The sequence below is a fragment of the Camelus ferus genome, chromosome 5, assembly GCF_009834535.1.
Source record: "Camelus ferus isolate YT-003-E chromosome 5, BCGSAC_Cfer_1.0, whole genome shotgun sequence".
NCBI lineage: Eukaryota > Metazoa > Chordata > Mammalia > Artiodactyla > Camelidae > Camelus > Camelus ferus.
In genome coordinates this window covers 11,890,267-11,915,374 of record NC_045700.1, presented here as the reverse complement: position 1 = coordinate 11,915,374, position 25,108 = coordinate 11,890,267, and the positions used below count along the sequence as shown (strand labels likewise).

The following is a 25,108-nucleotide window of genomic DNA, read 5'->3' as shown; positions in this document are numbered from 1 at the left end:
CTATGGAGAAAAGGTGCTACCTAAACTGGGGCCACAAACATCCAACATTGACAGGGTATCCATGAAGTGGCCTCTGACCACTCAAAGCTTAGAGACCAATTTCAACAGCTAATACATGTGTAACCATTAACATTAGGTAAGGGGTTCTTATTAGGTGCTGACCCTAAGCCCAAAACTAGAGCTCAAGGCAGGCCAGAAAAATCAGAAAACAAAGTCAGAAGTGAGGACTCTAGGCCTTGCAGATTAAACATAAAAGGTATGAATGAAGAATATTGCCAGCCAAGTCAGTAAGCAAAGACTGCTGTGGCCATCATGTCATCATCTGCTACCGCCACCCCCGACAGTGAGCAGAGGGAACTCAGGATGCAGGTGAGCAGGCAGCCCGGCCTCTGCAGCCACCCCCAACCATGCGCCCTGAGGGAACTCAGGGTGTGGAAGAACAGGACACTGGCCCCAGACAGCTGGGTGCATCGCAAAGGAACGATTCCAGTGAGCCCAGAGCTTTGTAAAAGCACTGAATTCCTGGAGATACCTGGCTTTCTTTAATTAACAGTAGTCTTCTGATGCTCCCACTACCTGGTATTTGTGGCAAACTCTAATATATCCTGGATCTTCCTTTGCCACTTTTGGAACTGTCTCTTAGAGCAATCTGAGAAGCTGCCTCCTGGGCTCAGGTCTTCAGAAAGTCCGCCGAATAAAACATAGCTCTCAACTTACAGGTTGTACGTTTTATTTCAGTCGACAAAGGAAAGAAGCGGGGAGGGCAGGCAAAGCAGAGGAGGCAGGATGCGGGAAAGCGCACTGGCAGAAATAAGCAAGACAATTAACAAAGACCTGTCAGGCTGCAACTGATGATTTGTGTTGGGAAATAGCAGGTGTTAATATTGCAGGCTCTAAAATTAATCACCAGAAGGATTAATGCACAAGCAGAATCAGAGTGCTGTATATTCGACTGGATGGCAGAGAGTCCTGAAGTCTGTTCTTACTCCTTCCTTTCCTGTATGACCCAGAGCCATTCCATCACCTTGTCTCTGCTCTCCAAGGTAAACGCTTTGGTGATGGAGAACGTCCCCTGCACCTTATCTCAGAAAGAGGCCCCCTTGCAGGAGCTAGTTACAGAGTCTGAGATGAAAGGCACAGATTAGAGGAAAAAGGAAGCCTTCCACCCCCACCTCTTCCCATTGTTTAGATAAAGAAGCAGAGATACAGAGAGAAACACGAATGTGGCCAAGACCACACCTCTGTCCTGTCAGAGGCGCTGATGAAGGCCCTTAAAGTTCACGTGGGCAGCACCAGATTGAAAATCCGTTAAGAGACGATCAGGGTTTACTTAGGTCTGAATGTTGGGAGAGCCCATAATCTGGCAGCAGAGATGGGGTGGTGACATAACAAGTCGAGAACCAAGAAAGTGATGGTGGGCTGGATTCATCTTTTTTTTTTCCTGTTCCTTATGGTGTTTCAACATCTTTAATACCTTGCTGGCCAGGGAGAGACTGCCCCCAGCAGGGCTAGCAGATTCCTTAAGGTAACAAAGGGCTCCGGCAGGAACAAGTCTTCCATATGTAAAAGACCCAGTCCAGAGCCCACACTCCAAACCACCTCCTCTGTCCGGTTTGTTCCCGGAAGGAGATAATATTCCTCTGCCCTAATCACCCAGGGCCAGGGACTAGGCAGTGAGGGACAGCCCCTACGCCCCAAAGCCCCCCAAATTATTCAAACTAGCTAATCTTAAAATAGCTAGTTTGTTCTGCCCAGCCTTTCCTTTCCCATGGAAGCCCCAAAGTAAGGCTGTGGGCTGGACTTTCCTGTCACTCCTGTTTCTACCTCCTGATCGAAGCTGGCACTTGCCCACGTAGCCCCACATGGTGTGCTGTGCCCCCTTTATCTCAAGAAAAATAAGTAACAGTAACTCTCCTTTCAGTTTTCAGTTTCATTGGCTTCTCTGTGTCATCACTCAGTCACCTTTATAAATTCAGACCGGGGCACAGATCTTGAGACCAGACAACATTTTATCTTGAAATAGAAATTTACCTCCAAGGGATCCTCTCTGGAAAAAGATTACAGACAATCTCTTAGATCTGAATAGCCCCACCAGAATGACAGAGCAGGCTTACTATTTCCTGAGACCAATCATGGATTCATAATCAGCATATCAACTTTAAAATGGAAACATTAATAAAACATCTAAAATGGTATGAAAATGAGCATAATGCTCACATATATATGTACATATATATCACACTCATATATGCATATATATTTATATATATATATATATATATATATATATATATATATATATATATATATATATATACAGTCACATTTTCTAATTAAAGCAAGTTCAAAAGACCCAAAAGGGTAGCAGACAGGCAGAAAAGTCATTTTATGTTAATTTGTTGAACATAATGACTAAACCTCTGTGGGATAACTTCAGCTTCCAAAAAAGTCAAATGTGATCAATGGTAGAAGCAGGAAAAATGTTGACTGTCAGAAATACAAAGAGAAATAAACACAATTAACATAATTCTGAAAACAAGTAGACAGTTTCAAATAGTTATGAAGTGGGTGGGATCACAGGCACGTACAGAAGCGATCACCTTGGAAAGGAAGGGGGCTCAGTTTTCTCAGGTAGAAGAATAAAGCAGAGAATGATGACAGGACAGAAATATCATGAAGTGATATTGCTCTGCCTTTTTTCCTTGGAAAAAGAAACTCTGACATTTTAGCTGGGAAAATGGCCATCTAGAGAAGACTGTATTCTTCAGACTAATGAGATCAGAGGACTAACTCCTGAGTAAATTGTAACATGATGTGTTGAATGTGATTTCTGGGGTGAGTCCTTAAACAGAAGGATATGCCTGTTTTCTTTCTTTTCCTCATCCTCCTTCTGGGAATATGAATGTGATGGTTGGATCTCAAGCAGCCATTGTGGATCCTGAGGATAGAGGCCACACCCAAGGTACAGGAGATTGCTGAGTTGAAAGGCATCTGGATTCCTGCGGATCATGAACATAGGGCCCTGACCCTCCCACTTCCTAACTATACATAAGAGAAAATAGACCTTATTCTGTTTGAGCTGCTCCCACTTGCAAGGGTGTTTCCTAACAAACACGAGGGTGAGGAATTTAATTATTTGATAGGGTTCACCTTGAAAGACTTGTCTTCTCGGCAAAGCAGAAAGTAAGATTATACACTGAGAGAAAAGAATGAGGAACTGATGAGATGAGGGCTTGTATATGGAACTAAAAGGAGTTTCCTGCTGAATGGAGTCCCCAGCTGAGAAGGAGGGCATGGATACTTATAAGACAGACCGTCTCATCTCAGTTTTCCACCAGAATGCACACCCACAATAATACTAGAAACAGGATGCAGACACTGAGGGGTTGTGTGTGCTTAGGGATGCTCGAAGCAGGCAAAACGGAAGAGTAAGGGAATAAGAAAAACTTGAGTGCCTGTAAAGGCACAGACAAAGGATAAGAGAACCCAAACAAAGAAGGAAAAAGAAGGGGAAAAATCGAAGGCTCAGGGTTACGATGAGGATAAAATCAGATACAGAGACAAAAGGAAGATGGCGTGCCAGTTGGCGGTGGTTAAAGTCATGAGCTTTCATGGTCAGGCAGGCATAAATCTGAACCCTAGGTCTTCCGTGTACTAGTTGGATTACTTTTGGAATATAATTTAACCCATCTGAGCCCCAATTCTTCATTCATAAAATGGGAATAAAAGTACCTCTGTGATAGGATTGGCCCTAGATCTTAGCATCGTGCCTGGCACAAAATAACTGCTCAAATAAAGAACAGGTATTGTGATCCAGTGAAGAGGATGTGTTTAAGGAGGAGAAGCTCAGAGTTTGAAATCTGAGAGGGTCGATAGCAGGGAACAGTAGAGGGCAGAGGAGGGAGCTCCACAGAGTCAAACTGGATCTGAGAATTCCAACTTCCTCCACCCCAGCACTTCCAGCTCTGCTAATACTCTGGTTTCCAACCTGGATTCCACACAACACTGTGATTGCTCAGATATGCCTCAAGGGATCCCACCAAGGAGAAGATGGAGACAGGGCCCTATGAGTGGGACCCCAGGACGCCGGGACCCCTGACCCCCTTCTCCACTCCAATCCGAGCCCATCTTCCTTTATAATTTTATGCATGTTTTATATTTTGGAATTCAGCACAAAATGTCATTCAGAAAGAGGTTACCCATGCTAAAAGAAGACAGAAGAATAAGCAGGAAAAGAAGAAGATAAAGAAGCCGAAGTGGCAATAGTAAGAGGAGGAGGAGTAATTTGCAAGCCTCAAGGCCAACACAGTTCTCTCCACTCCACGGTACATGTGCACCAGAGAACACCGAGGAAAACCCAGCTTATGGGCTCAGTCAGAGTCCCCCCAAGAAACAGACGACATACTCAAAAGGAGTACTTGAGAATTCTTTTCAGAGGTGTGACCAGAGTTCAGGGAAACCCTGAAGAGATGATGAAGTCCTCCAAGGCCAGCAATAGCGGGGAGCCCTTATCACTCCTAGACCTGAAGGGGCAAGTAGAGGGAGCGCAGAGAGATGCACGGGCCTGACTTGGCTGTGGAAGCTGCCAGCGGGCTTTCTGGCCTCCGGTGGAAGGATCCAGCCACCGCCATCCCATGGACCAGCAGGGAGGGAGCCAGGGGGTAAATTTCCTGGCCTCTCTCCCTCCCAACCCTCGGGTTTCCAGCTGGTTTGGCTTGCTGGCCAAATCCAACAGCAACCAGAGAACCAGGAGGCCCAATCAAGGCAGGTCACAGACGTCAGCCTTCCACGCAGAGCAAGGTGACACTGGAGGAAAGTGACTCTGTAGGGACGAGTGAAAAGGATCCAATACTGTGCATATTCGCTCCTTCTGCTAAAAATCCACTCTCCTGCCTCCCGATGCAAGTGCGCTCTGCTGACCCTCCCGGTGAGAAGTTCTCCGTATCTGATGGCCAAACGAAAGGAAACACACGTGCACCAGGCTTCTCTTGACTTCTTGAACACTTGGACACTCACCGTGTGAGATATCCATGGCTTCATGAAAGATTCCCCCCAAAACTTAGCAGCCAAAAACGGTGAGCATTTCTCATGCCACAGTGTCTAGGAGTCAGAAATTTGGGAGCAGCTTAGAGAGGTAGTTCTGGCTCAGAGTCTCTAAGGAGGTTGCTGGGAAGTTGTCAGTGAGGGCTGAGGTCATCTGAGGGCTTGGTGAAGCTGGAGAAGCCACTTCCAAAATGAGTCATTCCCATGGCTCTTGGCAACGGACCCCTCTCTGAAGGCTAGCTTTAGTGTCCTCATGACGTGTGTCAGCTGGCAGACCCCAGAGTGAACAAATCTGAAAGACAGAGACAGACAGACAGACAGACAGACAGACAGACAGGCAGGCAGAGGCAGAGACAGAGAGAGCAAGGGAAAAGCCACAAGACGTTTCATGATCCAGTCTCTGGAGTCTAGACTCTGGAATCAGAGCCATCATGACTCTTGACTTATTCTATTCTTTACAAGCAAGTCAGCAAGTCGAGCCCACATTCAGGAAAGGGCGTAGGGGAGGATGGTGGAGGCTCTACCTCTTGAAAAGAGGAGAATTAGAACTTGTGCACATACTTTTAAACCACCACACCCACGTTGACCTGTCCCCATGAGCCTTCATGTTGTACATCTTGCTAATCCCACCTGCCACAGATCATGGTGTTCACGCACCTTCCACGTGGAGAGGTAAGAGGCATGGTCCCCCTGGTCCCCCTGCAGCAGGTGACCTAGAGGCACCCAGCAAGACTCCACAAAGAAATGGGGACTCCAAGAACTGCAAGAAAATAAAAGCCAGTGGCACAGCCGTCTGCCCTGACTGGTTAAAAAAAAAATTATAATGAAAAGTGTGCTTGATTTCTGCTCCTCCCCTTTCTCAAAAAAAAAAAAAAAGCATTGCTAAACATAATAGCTGGACAGTAAAACAAAACATGCTGAAAATGATTCTGCTAAGAAGTTCAGACAACTTTTGAGTCAGAGCCCGCACAGCACCATGAACCCTACAGGCTTGCGGTGATTTGGGTTTGTTTGTCTGATGGTTTGTTATAGAAAGGGGTAAGGGAGCAAGAGAGTCGTCTGCCCAAAGGAAAACACAACATTTTGAAAAATAAAATGTCAGAGCTTTTTTGTGGAACAAAGAGATTTAGATTTATTGATAAAGACTGAAGTTTAAAACATTTCCAAACAGGAACATATTTGGTATTTGTCTTCAAATCTCACGTTATTTGCAGTTACAACGGAAATGCTGATAGCACTCCCAAGCACTCAGAAACTGATTCTCACACGTTTACTTACAGCTTCTGGTAGTTTTATGAGTTTCTGGTAAATACGATGTCTGTCTTTTCTCCAGCTTCTACACATTTATTTGCCAGACTGAAATAAAGATAATCACAGGCTTCATTCTTTCCTTGTGACAGATGTATAAAACAGACATCACACAAGCATAACGATGCAATCTATACATTCAGCAGGGTCTGTGTTCCTGCCATATGTTCGTGTATCGCCTGGTGTCAGGCATAAATGGTTCTGATCACACTTACGTGGAATCTCAGTGTTGTTGTGGTGTCATCCTAGCATAGGAGCGACCTTGTAAGGTCATTCCCTTCCCATCCCATTTGAGATACACTCCCATGCCCCCACATACCTCCTTGTTAAAAACCTAAAAAAAAAGAAAGAAAACCTCCAACCTCTTCTAGTAAACCTTTTTTTTTTTCAATCAGTTTACGGAGGAAGATTCTTATTTTTGGTACCTTGGAAACTGTTTCCAAGAATGCTGGCATTTAACCTTTCAGCTTCAGTCAAGGCTTTTGTAATGTGACTAGACATACCCTAATTTGTCTTTGTGGGCATTTAGCCATCTGCATGTCAGATTTTATTTAAGGAGAGGCCACTTAGAGTTTGATATAACTCTCATGCTAAGAGTGCCCAGAAGCAGGTGGACAATTCCCTGACACCGGACTCAGAAGTCGCAAGTGCCAATATCATAGCATCATCTTTCATTGTGACTGCCTTCCTGATGAGTGGAAGGTCATTTTGTGCCTCCATGTCTCCCTGTCTGTCACTGTCACACATAAATGGGGAGGCCAATCTTTGATTTCCCCCTGGCAGATGTCTAAGCAAAGAGAGGTTAAAAGAGGCCAAAGCTAAGAAATGTCCCCAAATTAATTCTTTCTGTGCATACCCTCCCTCCCTCCATTAGTGTATCTTCTTTGAGAATGCTCTTGGCCTCCTAGGAGGCCAGCTCCCAAGGTTTATTATCCTGCCTTCTTGAAAGCTGTTAAGTAAGGAAGCAGGGAAGCCAAACTCCTCTGCTCCCAGTGAGACAACACTAAGGTGTAACTTACCTTTCCCTGGAAATCTTGCTGAAGACTCCAGCTTGAGACCACATGCTCCCTTAGCTTCCTCCCTTTCCTTGTCCTACTCCCCCACTCTCTCCCTCATCTCCCTGGGAAGCCTTACTGAATAAAACGCTTGTACAGGAATTCCCATTTCTGGGTCTGTTTCTGGGGGACCCAACCTAAGAAATAGCCAAATCCAGAAAAGCAATCATACTAACAAAACTCTCAGAAAGAGTTATATCTTCCTTAAAAAACTAAAAATAGAGTTACCATATGATCCAGCAATCCCACTCCTGGTCATGTATCTGGAGAAAATTCTCATTCAAAAGGATACATGCACCCCAATGTTCATAGCAGCACTATATACAACAGGCAAGACATGGAAGTAACCTAAATGTCCATCGACAGAGGACTGGATGAAGAAGTTGTGGTATATATCTACAATGGAATACTACTCGGCCATAAAAAAGAATAAAATAATGCCATCTGCAGTGACATAGATGGACCTGGAAATCATCATTCTAAGTGAAGTAAGCCAGAAAGAGAAATAAATATACCATGTGATATCACTTACATGTGGAATCTAAAAAAATGACACAAATAACTTACTTACAAAACAGAAACAGACTCACAGACATGGAGAACAAACTTACTGTTACCAGGGGAGAAAGGGGAGAAAAGTGGGGAAGTGAGGGATAAAATGGGAGTCTGGGATTAGAGGATACAAACTACTATATATAAAATAGATAAACAGCAAGGTCCTACTGTATAGCACACAGAACTATATTCAATAGCTTATAATAACCTATAATGAAAAAGAATATAAAAAGTATATATATATACACATACATATATTTAACTGAATCACTTTGCTGTACACCAGAAATTAACACAACATTGTAAACCTACTACACTTCAATAAAAAAAAAAAAGTGTTCTATCCAGTAGGTACCATCAAGAGTTTCCAAGTTAAGACAGAACTTTTAGCCTTCGAAGTCTAAAAGGAGCTGGTAGAAGAAATCATTTAATATTTGTTGAATTTCCAGGGCTCTTCCAAAGACCTCTTGTACTGTGACCATCACTGCCAGTGATGTCCAGATGGTTTAAAGGAGAGAAAAGCAATAATTTGATATGCCCTATGGGTTTCAGTCAAGATAGGTGAGGTTATGCAATAGTTACAAGCACAACCCACTGTCACTGGCTAACAACAAAAAACGGTTTATTTCTCCCTGACACTCTGCAAAACCAACATGGGTTATCAAAGAACTCTGTTATTGAGGTCACTCAGGGACCCAAGCTGAGAACAGTACCATCCTGGCCTTTACGGCCACGTTCAGCGCAGCAGGGGAAAGAGTACATGGTGAAGCACACCTTGGTCCTCAAAGCTTCTGCCTAGAAGCGACATGGATCACTTCTGCTCATATTTCATGGGCTAAGGCAAGTCACATATCCACGACTAACAGGAAGTGACAGGAAAGTGAATTCTGCTGTGTGCCTGGAAGGACAAGAACCAAAATATTTGTGCCAGCCCTCACGATTGATCATGAGATCAATTTCTTAAATATCAACCAGCAGCACCTTGAGAAACAAGGCATGGACTGCTTCTAAAAAACAAGCCAGGCACATGACAACTTTGAGCTGCTCGAGTTCCTAGGAGATTCATTCATTCGATAAACATTTGCTAATATCTTCTCTAGACAAGGGATTTGCTTAGGCTTGGAGGCAGTAGAACGTCATGGCACTGGCCACATGCTCTGGAATTAACAAAGTGTGTGTCCCAGTCCCAGATCTGCCACTTTCTAGCTGCACAAGCTCAAAGAAATTACCTTCCTGACTCAGTTTTGCTATCTGAAGAATGGAGACAATAACAGAAGATATCTTACAGAATTAAGAAGGCAATTAGAAATTATAATGTATGCAAATAGCCAAGAAATGTTATCTTTTTTTTATTATTTAGCATTTCTTTCTTCTTCTTTTTAACTGAAGCACCATCAGTTACAATGTGTCAGTTTCTGGTGCACAGCACAATGTCCCAGTCATGCATATACATACATATACTCATTTTCATATTTTTTCTCAAGAAATATAAACTCTTATCTTCATTATTATTCCAAAGATAAATGAAAAATGGTACCCACCCTGGAGACGCTCGCTCCTAGTAATAGGATATGGCTTTCAACTCATTTCAGCTCTGTTTGAAAGATATTAGTGAGGACCTACTATGTGAGGGGCACTGGACTGGACACTGTGGCATAAGAATGAATCAGGTCCTGTCCCTGCCCTTTAAAAGTGTGGTGGGTGGGATTTGGTGGGTGAGACAGAAACAGAAACAGATCATTTCAGTGTTCTTTGAATGACAAGATGGAACGCAAAAGAGGAACATTTAGCCTAAGCAAGAATAAACAGGCAGCTTTTTGAAGGAGACCTTTTCCTGGGGTGCATTTTAAATGTGCAAAATCAGTTACACTTTAACTCAAGCTTAGCAAAGAAAGCTTCCAAGCCCCAGGTCTCCCAGAATGCCTCCCTCCCGCTGTCGGTGTTTGGCAGGTGTAGCTGACGGCAAGAGCGACTCCCAGCCACCCTGCTCTCATCCTCGATTCAGACTCTCAGATGCCCTGTTCCACGGGACTGCCAGTCAAAATCTGAGAAGGATACGCCAAGGGCAAACATCCACTGAAGGCGGCCCTCGTCTGCCCTAATGAAATCCTGGATTCTCCCCACAAAGTGAATTGTCATTAACAGATGAAACATCTCAAAACAGCCACAGCCTTCATGTCGCCGGAGTTCTGTGAGCAATTCTGCACAGATCTACGACCCTGTTTTAGCCATGCTGGGGGAGACTTTTTTTAAATTTCTTTTCCGTGATTCATCTGCTCTGGGGAACACAAAACCTCTGACTACATTAAAATGAATATTGGTCACTTTCAGTTCCGTGGATGGCTTATCTCTTAACCCAGAAAGACTAACTTCAGTTTTCCCAATGACAACAGTCAGACAGAATGAGATTAAGATCAACAGACGAGACACCTCCGAGAGAAATGAGGCATACTTTTCCATATTTAAAAGAGAAGACACATATGTTATAAACGTAAAGCCAGAGGGCCCTGTTTATATTTGCAATCCACTTGAAAAAGATGGTTTCTGTGGCAGCGGGAAATGTCAGGGTTTTTTCAAAGGAGCTACTGAATTTACAAAGATTCGCTCACTGCATTAGAAGTCTCTCTTCTTCTTTGATAATACGCCAGCTTTGATGAATTTGGGGTGATTTATGCCACAAAGCTTGTTCTACCATGTTCAAGAAGACACATGGAAGGGGTTTGCACTTTCTTCGCAACAAGTGGGTTCCTTACCAGGGCACTCGCCTGGAGATGTGTAGACATCCGTATGGAAAGGAAGGGACAGGATTAATTAATTCCATTAGACAAGAAACAGTCAGCATTTGTGAGCGACAAGGGGCAACAATCTGCCATTGATGTTTTGAAAGGATGCAGTTTAAGAATTTCTACTCAGGAGGCCTGCTGATATGCTGATAAAATGAACACCTGCATAATTGATCATTATTCTTGTAATCAAAAGAGGAAAGAAACATTTACTCTATCTTTTCATTGTTTGTGATTGTAGCTAGTGGACTTGGCATCCATCAGAGGCTAGAAATGCTAACTTATTACCTTCAAATGTGTACTGTTTCAGCAAGCAGGTGATTATAGTCACTAAGGGTCCATTAGCTGAGAAACAGCATCCTAGGAGCATGAGATCTTGGGTGGAGCAGTCTCCACTGGAAGGGAAAGGCAGTTTTGAGGAGGTGGGAGAGGATGCAGACAGGGGAGAAAGAAAAGAGCATTCTCAGAAAAATAAATAACCGTGAGTGGCCAAAAAATGGAGAGGAGACAAATCTAAGCAATTGCCAGATCTCTCTCCCAACCCAGACTTAAATGTCAAACTGCCTGTAGGAATTCTCCATTGAGATGTCCTTTCAGCAACTCAGGCTCACGGCCAAACAGAGCTTTTCAGCCCTCAGGCAGCACTGGCTTCTTTCCCTGTGCGTGCAGCTCAATGAAGGCACCACCATCCACATGGCCAACAGAGCTGGAAACCGGGTGGTCGTCCCAGACCCCGCCCTGTGCCCTCTCCTGCTCCTCACTGTTTCTAACGCTCTGCACTCCCCAGTGGGCACAGCCTGCAGTCCCACGTCCTGCCTTAGAAGATGCCACCCCGGTGCTCCCACGCATGGTCTTCCCCTTCCATCCATGTCCACACTGGTGCCAGAGTGCCCTTACTACATGCAAATGCAAACGCCTTTGAGGTTCCGCTCTTACTTCCCCAGTGGAGCCCCGTGGTTTTTGGAATAGTTTAAAATCTTGACGTTAGTAATCAAGGCTTGTCACAGTCCAGTCCCTGCCTGGCTCTCCATCCTCCCTTCTCAGCAACTACCTCTGTCCCTCTCTACAAGCACCATTTCCTCTGCACAGTGACTGCTCCACATCACCCTGAACACGCTCTTCTGTTTCACAGTGGCTGCCTTCGGACAAAACCCGATGGCCAGTGACTGAGCAGGTTGTGCTCCGCTGCTGGGGGCGGGGTGAGCTGTCCCAGCATCAAGCATGCTTACCTGACACCCACTGAGACAGCTCAGAAGTGGAGTCATTGGGCCTCTGAGACCACAAACTCTGAACGAGAGCCATACACATACGGTTTCGTTCAGCTCCTGCTCCTCTGTGTTTCACTTTGTCGTGGTGAATTGCGTGGAGCCAGGGGCCATCAATCATTCTGTGGACAGAGCAGCCGCGTGGCTACCAGTTAGACAGCGTGCATGTGCTCGGTTCCATTCTCACTTCAGCCTCACGACAACTCCGTGGGTTATTATTCCCATACCTTGGATGAGAAAAATGCTCTGAAATACGGAAAGGAAGCAATATTGGTCCCTTTTCCCTAGGAGCAGCTCATCGTGTCCTGAGGAGAGAACGCCAACTCCAGACCAAGCCTCTCTGCTTGCCTTTTCTCCCTCAAATTTAAAAATTACAAAGAATTGGCCTCAGGCACGATCCAGCCTTGTCCAGGGCAAAACAATCAGCGCTTGGTGAGAGCTACAGAAAGAGAGCACTATCTTAGATTTCCTATTCTAACCAGGGCACCTGCACCAACAAAGAAAGGAAAAGTCTTTCCTCTTTAAGAGAGAAATTTCATTATATAAACGTGCGAGCGCACACGTTGCCTCTTTGCAGACTTACCTGCAATAGAAACATGTTGAAAACAACCCAGATGTGTATTAATAGAAGACTCACTAAATCAGCTGTTAAAAAAAGAATGAGCTATATATTGATAGAGAAACAAATTCAATAGAAGGAGGACAAAAGCAAGTTGCAGAAGAAAAATGCTACCTTTGAGTCAAATGAGGGAGAAATATAAGAATGTATGTTGATGTTTGTTTGAATACGCATAAAGAAACTAACAACAGTGGACACCTGGAAGAGACTGGGTTGAGAACTGGGTGTTTGAGGGACAGAAGTAAGAGGGAATTTCCTTTTTATATCTTTTAAAATATTTCACTTAAACCACATGTCTTATAAATGTATTATCCATTCAAAAATTAAATGAAAAAGAAAGATCTTTCCCATTAGTACACCCTTTTAGTTTGAAAAGCTATTTCATATGTGTCACCTCACTGAATTCTCACAATTCTGTGAGATGTTACTATTCCCACTTTACAGATAAGAAAACCAGTCTTAGATTTTACTAAGGACTTACTTAGTCATTAAATAACCTGGAATGGGGTCAATATTAAAGTCGTAAAGACAGGGCCACAGCTGACCGTGATGGTGGACCTTCCCATCAGGCCCTCTGTTTGGCAGCATCCAGCAAGGACCCGGCAGCCTAAGCCCGGGGGAACCCACAGTGTTTCGTTTTGTGAGAGAGTTTACCATTCTCCTCCTCCCACACTGCTACCTGCAAAGGATGCCAGAGAAATCTAACCTTGAATTTAAAGAGTTACCTTGCACTGCAGCATAAACACCTCTGAGAAGCTCGATCCACTTGTATTGGGTACCGTGCTTTGGTTTCAAGTGTGGGAAACCAACTCTGGTAGCTCACTCTGGGTAACTTAAGTGAAACCAGTTTAATCATTGGTAGGGTGCAACAGACATCCTTGATCAGGGCTTCTGGCCTCATTCCTGGCCACCACCTGAGCAGATCAGATCCTGTAACTTTCCTGTCTTTGTCAAGCACTGATGAACAGTGTTTTCTTCAGGCATAAGCAGTGCAGTCAATTCTCTAGCGTCAAGGAAGGGGGTCTCCCATCCCTATTTGAGCTTCTGTGCACCCACACTCAGGGCAGGCCCACAGATCTATAGGCAGCTGTAGGGTGCGGTGAGGAGGGTGTGCTCTGTTCTCCCACCTTCCTCCGCCCTCTTCCTGTCCACACTGCTCTGCTTCTGGTTCTCCAGGTCAACACAGCAAGGAAAGACAAGTAAAAGGGCAGAGGTCCGTGTGGCAGATATTCAAATGTGCCCCTCTTGCTGGGGGGGAGCTTTTGAGGGTGTCCTGATGACCCTCCCGCAGGTACCTCCATGCAGCTCAGTCCCATGATTCCTGTTAGCCCTACCAGACTCCCCACAATGCTCGATTTTGTTGTGTCTCCTGGTCCAAGCAGATAGCCGTCTGGGATGGAGGAACTCCAGGAAGGCTCTGACCCAGCTACTCACAAGGACCGATGGCCTCCTGAAACCATGATGTGTCAACCCCAGGGAGCCCTCTCCTTACCCTGCTGCCAGCCCAGCTCCACCCAGTCACTGTCTCTGTCACTTCCACCCCAAATCCTAAGGGGCACCTCAGGCTCTCCTGGGGACTCTTTCATACCCTCCCTTTAGGAGGAACAAGGGGCGGGCTTATGACATCCTATACTATGGCTGTATCTAAAGGAGTTTTCTTGACTTCTCTCATGACGCAGCAGGCAGGAGGAGAGGTTAGGAAGTCTCATAACCACAAACACTCAGGATCCACAAATCCACAAACTATATTTATTTCTGTTTTTAAAAATTGGGCCATTAGAACATCATTTTGTAACCACCCTGCAAGCTCCAGTGAATTGATTAGTCTGGGCATTGAGCAACAACAGTGCTGACATCACACACACACACACACACACACACACACAAAGAGCTAAACACAGACATTATGTGGCTCTTGGTGATGAAACACACCACCACCTATAGCCTTGCCAAAGGAATTGAAGCTGCATCCAACCAAGCCTCTGGGTCCAGCTGCCAATTTGCTGGAAACCAGAAGAACATGTCGAACTGTGCCTTGAAAATGCAATCAGCAAAATCCAGACTATGGGAAATTCTGCAGATTAAGTAGTCCAACAGATAAAGTGTAAGAATAAAAGAGATGGAGAAGAAACCTCTAAATTTAAAGAGATGTAAAGACTTATCAATTTTTCTTATTGGCCAAGACTAAACTACAGTGTCTGCAGATGCACACTTAGGTGATAAAACAATTTTAAAAAAAAAAGCAAAAACCTGATTACTCTAAAGTTAGGCTTCATTTAGAGGAAGAAGCCTGCATTGGGATGGGAACATATGGAGGACTTCTTGATTATCTGGCAGAATTCTACTTCTTGATCTGGGTCGTGGTTAAAGGGATGTTTGCCTTATAATAATTCACTAAGCTTAAAGTTTTGGTTTGCTGGATCTATGTCTTATTTTATAACAAAAAAAAGTGTGCAAAGAAAGAAGACTAGAAAGAGCATATAGGAAAGAAATTTTAAAACAATTTCTGTCCCTTTTGTGGTCGGCAGAATAATGCTACCTCAAAGATGTCCACATCTTTGCACCCAGAACCTGTGAATATGCCACCTAACATGGCAAAATAGACTTTGCACATGTAATTAAGTTACAGATCTTGTCATGGAGAGACTGTCTTTGATTATCCAGGTGGACTTAATATAATCACGGGGTCATCATTCACTTAGAAGTGAAAATGGGAGACAGTAAATCCACAATCAGATGTGATGTGAAGATGAAAGCAGAGGTTGGAATGATGCAGTTGATGGCTTTGAAGATGGAAAGGGTCATGAACCAAGGAATGTGGGCAACACATAAAGGCTGGAAAAAGCAAAGAAACAGATTCTTTTTAGGGCCTTGGGAAGGAACACAGCTCTGCTGACACCTTGGTTTTGGCCAAGTGAGACCCACTGGACTTCAGGAGACCTTCAGGACTATAAGATGATAAATGTGCAACGTCTCAAGCTACTAAATGTGTGATAATTGGGCACAGCAGAAAAAGAAAAGCAGTACTGTCTTTCTTCCCAAGGCAGGAGGTAGTAGAAGGGCTCAAGTTCATGAAACTAGTGTGGCTTTGTGGAGTGTGTGTGTAAATATTGTTTCTCAGCATTGTCTTCAGCCAACACTCTCAGATAACAGGAAAAGTCTCCTTGAAATCTGTTTTATTAGGCAAAAAGAAAAACAAAAATTCTTAGAAATGTTAGGGTGGGGGAAGCACAACCTAATAGCTGTGAGTTATGTTTTATTCAGGGGACTTACTGAGAACTACAGCCCAGGAGACAGCCACTCAGATAGATCTGTTCCAGACAGGTAAGGAACTCTACCAAAGAGGTAAAGGAGGAGCCAGGATACACAGGAGTTTTGCGGGGGGAAAAAAATGTGGTTGAACATCAAAAGACTACTGCTAATCATAAAAAATAAATAAAATAAATAAAATAAAATAAAATAAAATAAACCAAACACCTCAAGTTAATGATTTTAGTGCTTTTCTATATGAGAAGATGCAAGAGTCTGGGCTCATTCAAATTATTCCTTTGATACGCATCTTAACTATCCAGGGCCAGAATCCTGTTTCTCTCCATCCTGAATTCCCCTTCAGGGGCACCATCAAGGTGGCTACAGTGGCTGATGGCTTGATGGTGGGCAACATTTATTTCTTGGAATGGCAGGCAACATTCCCTCTCCACAGCACCTCGTTTCGGAGGCATTTTATGACCAATTTGTCCCATGTCCCTGGGAAGTCTCATTCCTAAATCAGGCAAGGATCCTGTTGCTAGCAGAACAAGGGTGGAGACCAGCTCTCTCTGCTGGGAATGGGGTGCATGGCAGGCAAAGGTGGTAGAGCGGTCCAGCCAAGGCATTTCCCAGGAGAGGAGAGCAGGGTGGACTATGGAAGTGAGGGGGATGGAAACCTCAGAAGGGAGACAGTGAAGTCCCCCAACCTCTCCTGCTCGCTTCCGGCTAGTGTAGGCAGGACTCACCTCTATAGTTCACCTTTGCAACAATTCAACCCAAGGATGTAGATTTCTGACCAGAGTTGGGGGTGGGGGGAAGCAACTTTCTTAATATAGTAATTACACTAATACAATAAAAATATATATGGTTGCTTCTCTCTCCTAGGTAGGGCCATTAGCTTTTCACTGTCTCTTGCAAGTTGCCACTCCTAGTCCTTCGCAGCACCACCTAGAAAAACTGAATGATGTATTTTAATATTGCTCTAGGCACAGTTTGACCTTTAAATCGCATTATTTAAATATTAATGACATAGCAGGAAAGCAGCCTACTGACAGGTGTTATACAAGTCAGACAAAATAGGACACTAAATCTGCGAGCGCCTTTGAAACGCCCATTAGAGATAATGAGATCTAGGCTTGGATTTCCACACAGTGTCCAGTACTGGTTGGCTCCACATCCAGCCAGAATAAATTAACTGAACTCTGGGTTTGAAGGGAAAGAAATCGTCCTTCTTCCCTCAAAATGCCGTTTAATAACTTGTGCAGCTCCACGGGAGGATAATGGGAAAGAAACTATTTGTTTCTCAGACCTGAAATGAATGCCGCATTCTTCCAAGAGCTGAGTTCCACACTGCTGGACGAGAGTTGCTGCCTTGTGTTGCAAAACATTTCAAATAGACTCTCCCCTCTGTCCACATCTTCCTCCTGGCTGGCTTGACAGCACCAGGCACTCCCAAGTTATATTATAGGGTTTGGGAGATCTTTTAGTAGGAAATTGAGGCATCACAGGGTGTAAGGACTTATCCTTCTAAAGTACCCAATAAACCAAGGGCATCTCAGCTCCCCTCTCTTTTACCCCAGGCCAGCATTTCCTCAACCTCAGCACAATCATCATTTGGAGCTCGATAATTTGGTGCTGTGAGGGGCTGTCCTGTGCACTGTAGGATATTTACCAGCAATCTTGGCCTCTTTCCACTAGAATCCAGTGGCACTCCCCAGCTGTAGTTCCCACAACTGTTTCCCAAAGTTGCCAAATGTCCCCAGCAGAGGGGCAAAATTGGCCCCAGTTGAGAACCACCGGCCTCGGCAAATATATTAAATATATACCTCAGTGTCTTTTTTTTTCTTGGAAAATATTTTTATTTTGAGTAAGATGTCTTCACTGAAATTTCTTTCTTTTTTTTTTTTTAATTGAAGTACAGTCAGTTACAAAGTGTCAGTTTCTGGTGTACAGCACAGTGTCCCAGTCATGCATATACATACAGACATTCATTTTCATATTCTTTTTCATTATAGGTTATTACAAGATATTGAATCTAGTTCCCTGTACTATACAGAAGAAATTTGGGGCTTTTTGTTGTTGTTTTTAAATCCATTTTTATATATAGTGGCTAACATTTGCAAATCTCAAACTTCCAAATTTATCCCTTCCCACCCCCTTTCCCCTGGTGACCATGAGATTGTTTACTGTGTCTGTGAGTCTGTTTCTGTTTCGTAGATGAGTTCTTTAGTGTCTTCATGTTGCTCCACGGCTGTTCAAAACCCTCACTTCAGAATCCAACAGCCTGGACAATTCACCTGCTGATTAAAGTTGACATATTCTTCACGGTGCTCTAGACCAGAAAAGGGAATTAAAATTGCAATGGAACATAAGAGACCAGGAGGATGACTCTGAGTTAATCACCTTAGACTGAAATAAGAGAAGAAGTTCCTGAGTTCTAGGGGACTTCTGTCTGGAGCCATGCTGGATCCGACATGCTGTAGTTTTAACACCCATTTAAAACTGAGTCTGACTCTACTTATTTTAGAAATCGTATTTGTTGATCATGGGACACATGCAGTGAGCCATGGTAAAGACAATCTGGTGGGCGTATCTTCATATTTGATTTGGCTCAAGTTAGATATTTCCTAATACTTGTAACTGTGCTAGGATACTAATAATATCACTCAGAATAATCCAAAAAGCCATGCAATGATCCCAGCCTTCTGGAGTATATAGCCTGAGAACTTAAATCTATAAGAAGCTGCAGAGAAAAGTCCTGCTGAGTGCAGAAAGTAGCATCACCAATGAATCAACCAGGGACTGAGAACTTGAGCACCCACTGGGCACTGTGATGCCCACAGACAGGCATCTTTCCAGTGATGCTCAAAGGGGTGCTCAAAATTGTAAGCCGGACCCTCATTATAAACTTGCAAGTTATTTTTCTTGCTGTCGCCATTAGCAGAATATATTCAGGAATACACACAAAAACAGCGTCAGCTGAAGATCTACTAATGGTGACAGCAAGAAAAATAACTTGCAGGTTCATAATGAGGATCCGGTTTACAATTTTGGCTAACCCAAGTGGAGTTTTATGCCAGACACCATTTCATTAAACCACTGGTACATTTGATAAAAAGAAAATGTATGTGACTCTCTCAGAGCACAGCGGAACAGACAAGACTTGACCATCACAGTGGGATCTCGGTCAACCTATGTTCCTGGGCTGCTTCACACAATCTAACCTCCAACTCGAATCTCAGAATGTGGCCCCCAGACCAGCAGCACCAGCAGCACCTGGGAGCTTGTTAGACATGAAGATTCTCAGGCGCTGCCCCAGGCGCACTGACTCAGAGACTCTGGGTGGAGCCGAGAAATCTGCCTAACAAGCCCACTAGGTAACGCTGATGCAGCTACTGTTTGAGACCCGCTGACCTAGACAATGAGTCTCATGGAGAAATGAAATCAAAGCCTAAGTCACAAAACTGCTCATTTTTCTTACTACTAACAAACTTTTTCCAGGGCTCTTTGCATGGAGTATTACCCAACATTATTAGCATAGACTGTGTTGTCTGTAGGTGGATTAGGCAAAGAACAAAGCATAATCCACAGAATCCTAGTCTCTCCTTCCCCCGTGAAGGTCCTGAATGACATGAGAATCTGGCTAACACCCACCAAATCTAGGAAATTCTGAGCATCTTGGCACCTTCCTCTTTATCCCTCATACGCATTATTAGAGACCATATGTTATTTAATCAAAAGATCACATTACCCTGGGTAATGTTCATGAGCACCAGCAAATATTTCACTTACAAGCTGCCACAGTTAATTATCTGGAAAAATATAAATACTCGCATTTGGCCAAATTCCTTGTACCTCCTCCCTCTGTGTCTCTTCTGCAAACAGCAGCCCCAGCCAGCTGTCCCATTGCTTTTGCAAACAAAGCTCTTAAAACGCAGACCTACTGGCTTTTAGAAGAAAAAAAAAAAAAGTCTGTTTCTAGTTGGCAATACATCATTGTGAATGAATATGGGAAATAAGGCCAGGGCTCATCGGGGAGGCTGCAGGTTTCTGACCGAGGTGAGAAAGAACGCAGGCTGGCATCGGGTGCAAACACCCCAGGAAGGCTCGGAGGTTCCGTGCAGGTAGGCTCTGCAGCCAGACTGATAGTGTCAAATCCCAGCTCTGCCCCTCAGGCCCCCTCCTTGTCAGATGAGGAAAACAGAGTCATTGAGGATTACAGGAGATAATCCAAGTAAAGCTCTTAGCCTGGCATATAATAAGTCCTCAGTACATTTCAGCTATTTTATTACAGTTTTGTGATTGCCAAAAAAATCATTTCTGACTTAGCCAAACTGATATCATTAGAGAGCTGAGTTGAGCCCACGCGACTCTGGGCATCCCTTGTACCTGGTACGGAATTTGTCGGCTGCTGTATCACTCTCTGCCTGTCAGAGAACATTTTGAGCCCTCACTAAGTGCCAGGGTCTGTTCTAAGAGTTTGATGTGATTTCTGTTATTTAATTCTCACAATAATTGTATTGTTAAAATGAGGCAGAGTGGCTGAGCAACTTAACCAAGTTACACAGCTAGTGAAGACTCAAACCCAGTCTGTCATCACACAGCCCATACCTAACAGCTAGGCTATGCCTCCTCTCTGTAAATATTTAAATATGAAATATTTTTGATTAGGTGAATGAGCTCTTAAAATGCAAATACGCCTGAGAAAGGTAAAATCAGTCATTAACACCTTAGCGAAAAAAAAAAAAAAAAAAACCTTAGCATGAACATCTCAGCATTATGGGCATAGAAGATTAAGAGTACAGTCCAAGACAGTTGGGCAGTGATTTAGGCAAAATTTATTGTGTTTAAAGAGGAAAGTGTAACATATACAGTTTTTGGATGTATTAGAAGAAACAGACTTAGGAATCAGACTGAGCTGAACAAGCTATTTAAAAATCTCTGAGCTTCAGTTTCCCCTTTTTTAAGTTGGATTAAATGATCCCTACTTCATGGGCTTGCCATGAGCATCGAATGTAGAAACTCCACAGTGTTTAGCATATAGTAGCCACTCAATTAATGTTGGTCCCCGAAAAGCATTCTTTCCAAAGAAGGTGACCTTTGTGGTGCCGCAGTGGTGATTGGCATCATCCAGAAGACATGGAGTGTCTCTCTCCAATGTAGGGGTAATAACAGCCTCGAAGAGATTGAATATTGAAACCATTCTTGGAATCAGCCTTCTGGAGCAATTCATAGTCTGGATTAATGCACTCCAAGAGCTAAATTTATGGCAGAAGTAGATCTTGCTTTCTCAAAACCACATGGGAAAAAGGATGCTTTTTTTATAAAGTAAACAACTGGATGATGTTATTTGGGGATGAATGACCAGGGCTGGAAGAATTGTTTTCTGGCCTGCTGTAGACACAAGACATAACTCTTTAGCAGTACAGATTGTCAACAGGAGTTTCTCCATAGAAAGCCATGAAAACACATGTCAAGTGTGGTTTGTTCATTGCTCGTGTAACGCATAGCAGGACCAGGCAGAAATAAATCTCGTTAAGTTGGAATCCTGTAGGAAGCTTGCTTATCTGCACTGGGGACACCAAGATCCTGGCTATAAAAAATCAGGGGAAGGTCACCTAATCAAGGCACCTGGATATAGCCACATATGTAATGCCTAGAGATTTTTGTTGATAAATAATGCTACAAAGACTACAAAAGAACTTGTTGAAAGGCTGGTCCAACACGCCATAGGGAAAACAAATATAATTTACTATGCACACAAGTATCTAAATATCACAAAGAGGAATGGGTTCCGATATCCTTCTTCATTTCATTCTTACCAAGAAACTAGGACATAATTATTCTGGGGCACAGTATTCACTCGATAGTAGTTGTCAAATATCTAACAAAACCAGTGTGGCTAAAGAAGTAATTCTGGTCTAGACTATTTTCTGCTTCCAGGTCCCAGGGGCCTTTTCTGTCCCAATGTGATGGTATTAGGAAGTGGGGTCTTTGGGAGGTAATTAGGGTCAGATGAGGTCATGACGATGGAGCCCCAGTGTCCGTGTAAGAGTCTCTTTGACAACTTCATCATTAAGATCCTCAGGTTTGAGCCCAGCATCTTATATTCCCACTGATATGATGTCTAGAGGAAGAGAGAGAGGCCCCGTTTCCCACAGTCCCTGAGTGGAGCCTTTTTGACTGCAACAGATCTGACATGGGTCTTGGGGCTTTTCCTGAGCCAGTCACCACAGCCAGGAAGACAGAATGCACTGATTGGCTAGCTTGCGTCATGTGATCCATCCTGAAACCTGGAGCAGATGCATTTCCTCAAAGCACATGGGCTAAGAACGGAGGATCAGGGCACACCTGCCACAAAAAAAGAACATTTCTGCTGGGCCCAAAAACCACACACTTTCCCTGTAATAGTGTAATCATCTTTCAGGCAAGCAGAACGTGTCTTTAAAATTTTGGGAATTGCACATAATAAACACGGGATAGTCACTGAGAAAAAAAATTATTTGACGGGAACATAGTTGTTAGAGAAAGTAAAGAATATGAAAAGTTAAAATGATGTTAGTAACCGCACGCTAATATTTGAAGTTCATAATGACTTTTTTATGAGGGCCAATGGTAGGTCAATGAAATGACAAAGCTTTTTTATTATCTTAATCATTTTAAGGTCAGGAGGGATTCAGAAGTGAGATTATTGAAGAAAAAAAGCATTGTATGGCGAATTTATCTCCCTCACACATTTCCTCTCAAGAATATCCTTCCTGGTGGGAAAGGATAAATTGGGAGTTCGAGATTTGCAGATACACACTACCGTATATAAAATAGATAAACAACAAGGTCCTACTGTGTAGCGCAGGGAACTATATTCAATATCTTGTAGTAACCTATAATGAAAAATTATATGAAAAGGAATATATGTATGACTATATATGACTGAAGCATTGTGCTGTACACCAGAAATTGACACAAAATTGTAAACTGACTATACTTCAATAAAAAAAAAAAAGAAAGAAAGAAATACTTGTTCTTGCTCTTTGCTGCTGAGAGACTTTGAGACGTTTAGAAGACACAGATTCTAGAAAAACCACTGAGCAGCCCTAGAGAAGCAGGTAGTATTTGGTCTGCTGGTGAAGATTTTATCCATGATCCAGCCGTTCCCAAGGTCAATTCCACACACCGATCACGGAGGTAAGCACCAACCTACAGGCCCAGGTTACAGGTACAGGTTTACATGGCTCCCTCTGCTCCCTGATAACCCATGCTCAAGACTAGTGGTTTTTACCATTGCCTAATTTACCTAATCAAAATGTATTGCACTCAGCACCCTTCTGGGTGTACCAGTAATCAGAAGCTTTGAAATACCTCTGCTGAAGAAGAAGAAAATCTGAAAAGAAACAGTCTAGAATCAGTCATTCCATTTTCATTTGTTGGTATCTAGGAGTCCTCCAGTAAATTATGACCTACTCCTAAATTCTACTTTTCTGTGGAAATCATTCTATGCAGCAGAAAGGAAGGAGCAAGCCAGAGATTCACAGAAGAATGTGGGTTCCTCATTCTGGATTCTTCAAGAGGATTGTTCGTTCTGGAGCTTTACATATGTAGGCTCTTTTAATTCTCACAACAATCCTGAGATGTGCACTACTAAACCCATTTTACAGATGAGGACAGTAACTTCCCCAGAGACTCAGCCTGCAGTGAGCAGTGCTTTAAGCCCATGCCCATCTGATTTCAAAGAACAGATTTCCCTTTAGTATATCGCCTTCTAATTTTTTTTCCTATTTACAGGTAAGAAGAGAGCCATAGAAATGACTAACTTCTTGGCTTTCTTTGTTTCCAAGCAGAGTAGTTAACAGTCTTTCGAAGCCATTTCTTCCACTACCAATGGGAGGTGCAGAGTGCCCTTTCAAAAAAGGCTAGTGGAAAAGAAGGGGTATCGCAAGGAATAAGAGGGGTGACTGAAGCCACAAAGCCCTAGTGTGGGCTCTGTCCCTTCTTGGCTGTGTGTCTTTGAACAAGTTACTTAACTCCTCTGTGCCTTACTTTCCTCATCTGTAAGGTGCAGAAAATAATACCTACATCATAGGATTGTTGTGAGAAATAAATGAGTTATCATATAACAACTTAGAGCAGTGCCCAGCACATAGTAAGTTCCCAGTAAATGTTATCTCCTCGCCTGGCATGACCCACAAGGCCCTCAGACTCCCTACACTTATCAGCCCTGTAGGAGGAATGTAGTGTTTTGCATGTACTTGAATTAGTTCCTAATCTGTTGGCATACGTGGCCAGAGTTCTCTGCCCGGACAAAAGACTTTAAGCCCATCTGTTAGCTCAGTGGTTCTTAAGTTTGAGTGTAAATCAGAATCACCTGGAGGGCATGTGACCCCAGAGACTGCTGGAGCCACCCTTAGACTCTCTGACTCAGTAGGTCTAAGATGGGGCCAGAGGATTCTCATCTCTAACAAGTTCCCAGATGGTACTGTTGATCCAGGAACAATACTTGGAGACCTCCCATAACAGACACATCCTAGCACGTAAGTCTGCTTAGCTCGACTAAGTAAGACTTGTGATGCAGTGAAGGGATGCTAGTAATCAAAAGGGGAAAAAAATGACCAAAACCAAATGGACTGCAGAGGCTTCTGCCTTCTGAGGAGGGAGCTGGGGGAGTGTCATAAACCAGATCAGTGAGCCCTAATTTTTCTCTCCTCCTTTTCCCTTTCAGCAGTCACCAGTGGGAGGGAGAAGGACTGAGGCCGTTGCTCATGGTCCACTGAGCTGCAGGACACTTTTGTGTGCCCTTGGATGCACAGAGAGACCTGTAGCTGAGCTTTCTCCTGTTGTTGTTCCTTAGTGGGAGGAGGTTGAGGGTAGAGGAGGGAAGGCGAACAAACAGGATAAAAGAGAGGAGCAGAAAAGCACGGGACGAGTGCCAAGCAACACGGCAAGACGCTGGAGCTCGGGCTGGTGGAGGTGGTGAAGGGGTTTAAAGAATGTTGTCCAATTTTAGGTTGTTTGGATTTTTGGAATAGCAGTTCTTTCTGTTTGCCCAAATCTTCACCAAAGCCAATTACCACGTCAAGGCCTTGGGGTTTCGGGGCACAGGGAAGAGGTTGTAAAGCCAGGAAGGGGGCCGAGTTCTGCTGCTCAGATGATGCATTTTGGAACATGACAACATGAGGGGGACCGCAACGTACCCTGAGAACTGAATTACTCTGGGAAACAGAGGCTCGAAGCCAG

At 43.7% G+C, this 25,108-nt stretch overlaps 1 long non-coding RNA gene across 8 annotated transcripts in view; it reads right to left on the bottom strand.

The window, feature by feature from the left end:
* LOC106731059 overlaps positions 1–25,108 on the bottom strand; it is a 104,040-nt gene that overhangs the window by 32,952 nt on the left and 45,980 nt on the right. Inside the window, exon 1 of one of the 8 annotated variants that reach the window (XR_004319779.1) lies at positions 5,017–5,239. The exons of the other annotated variants lie outside the window; for them this stretch is intronic. This is a non-coding gene — a long non-coding RNA (uncharacterized LOC106731059). Of the gene's footprint in view, positions 1–5,016; positions 5,240–25,108 lie in introns of those variants that run through there. 8 annotated transcript variants of the gene reach the window in all.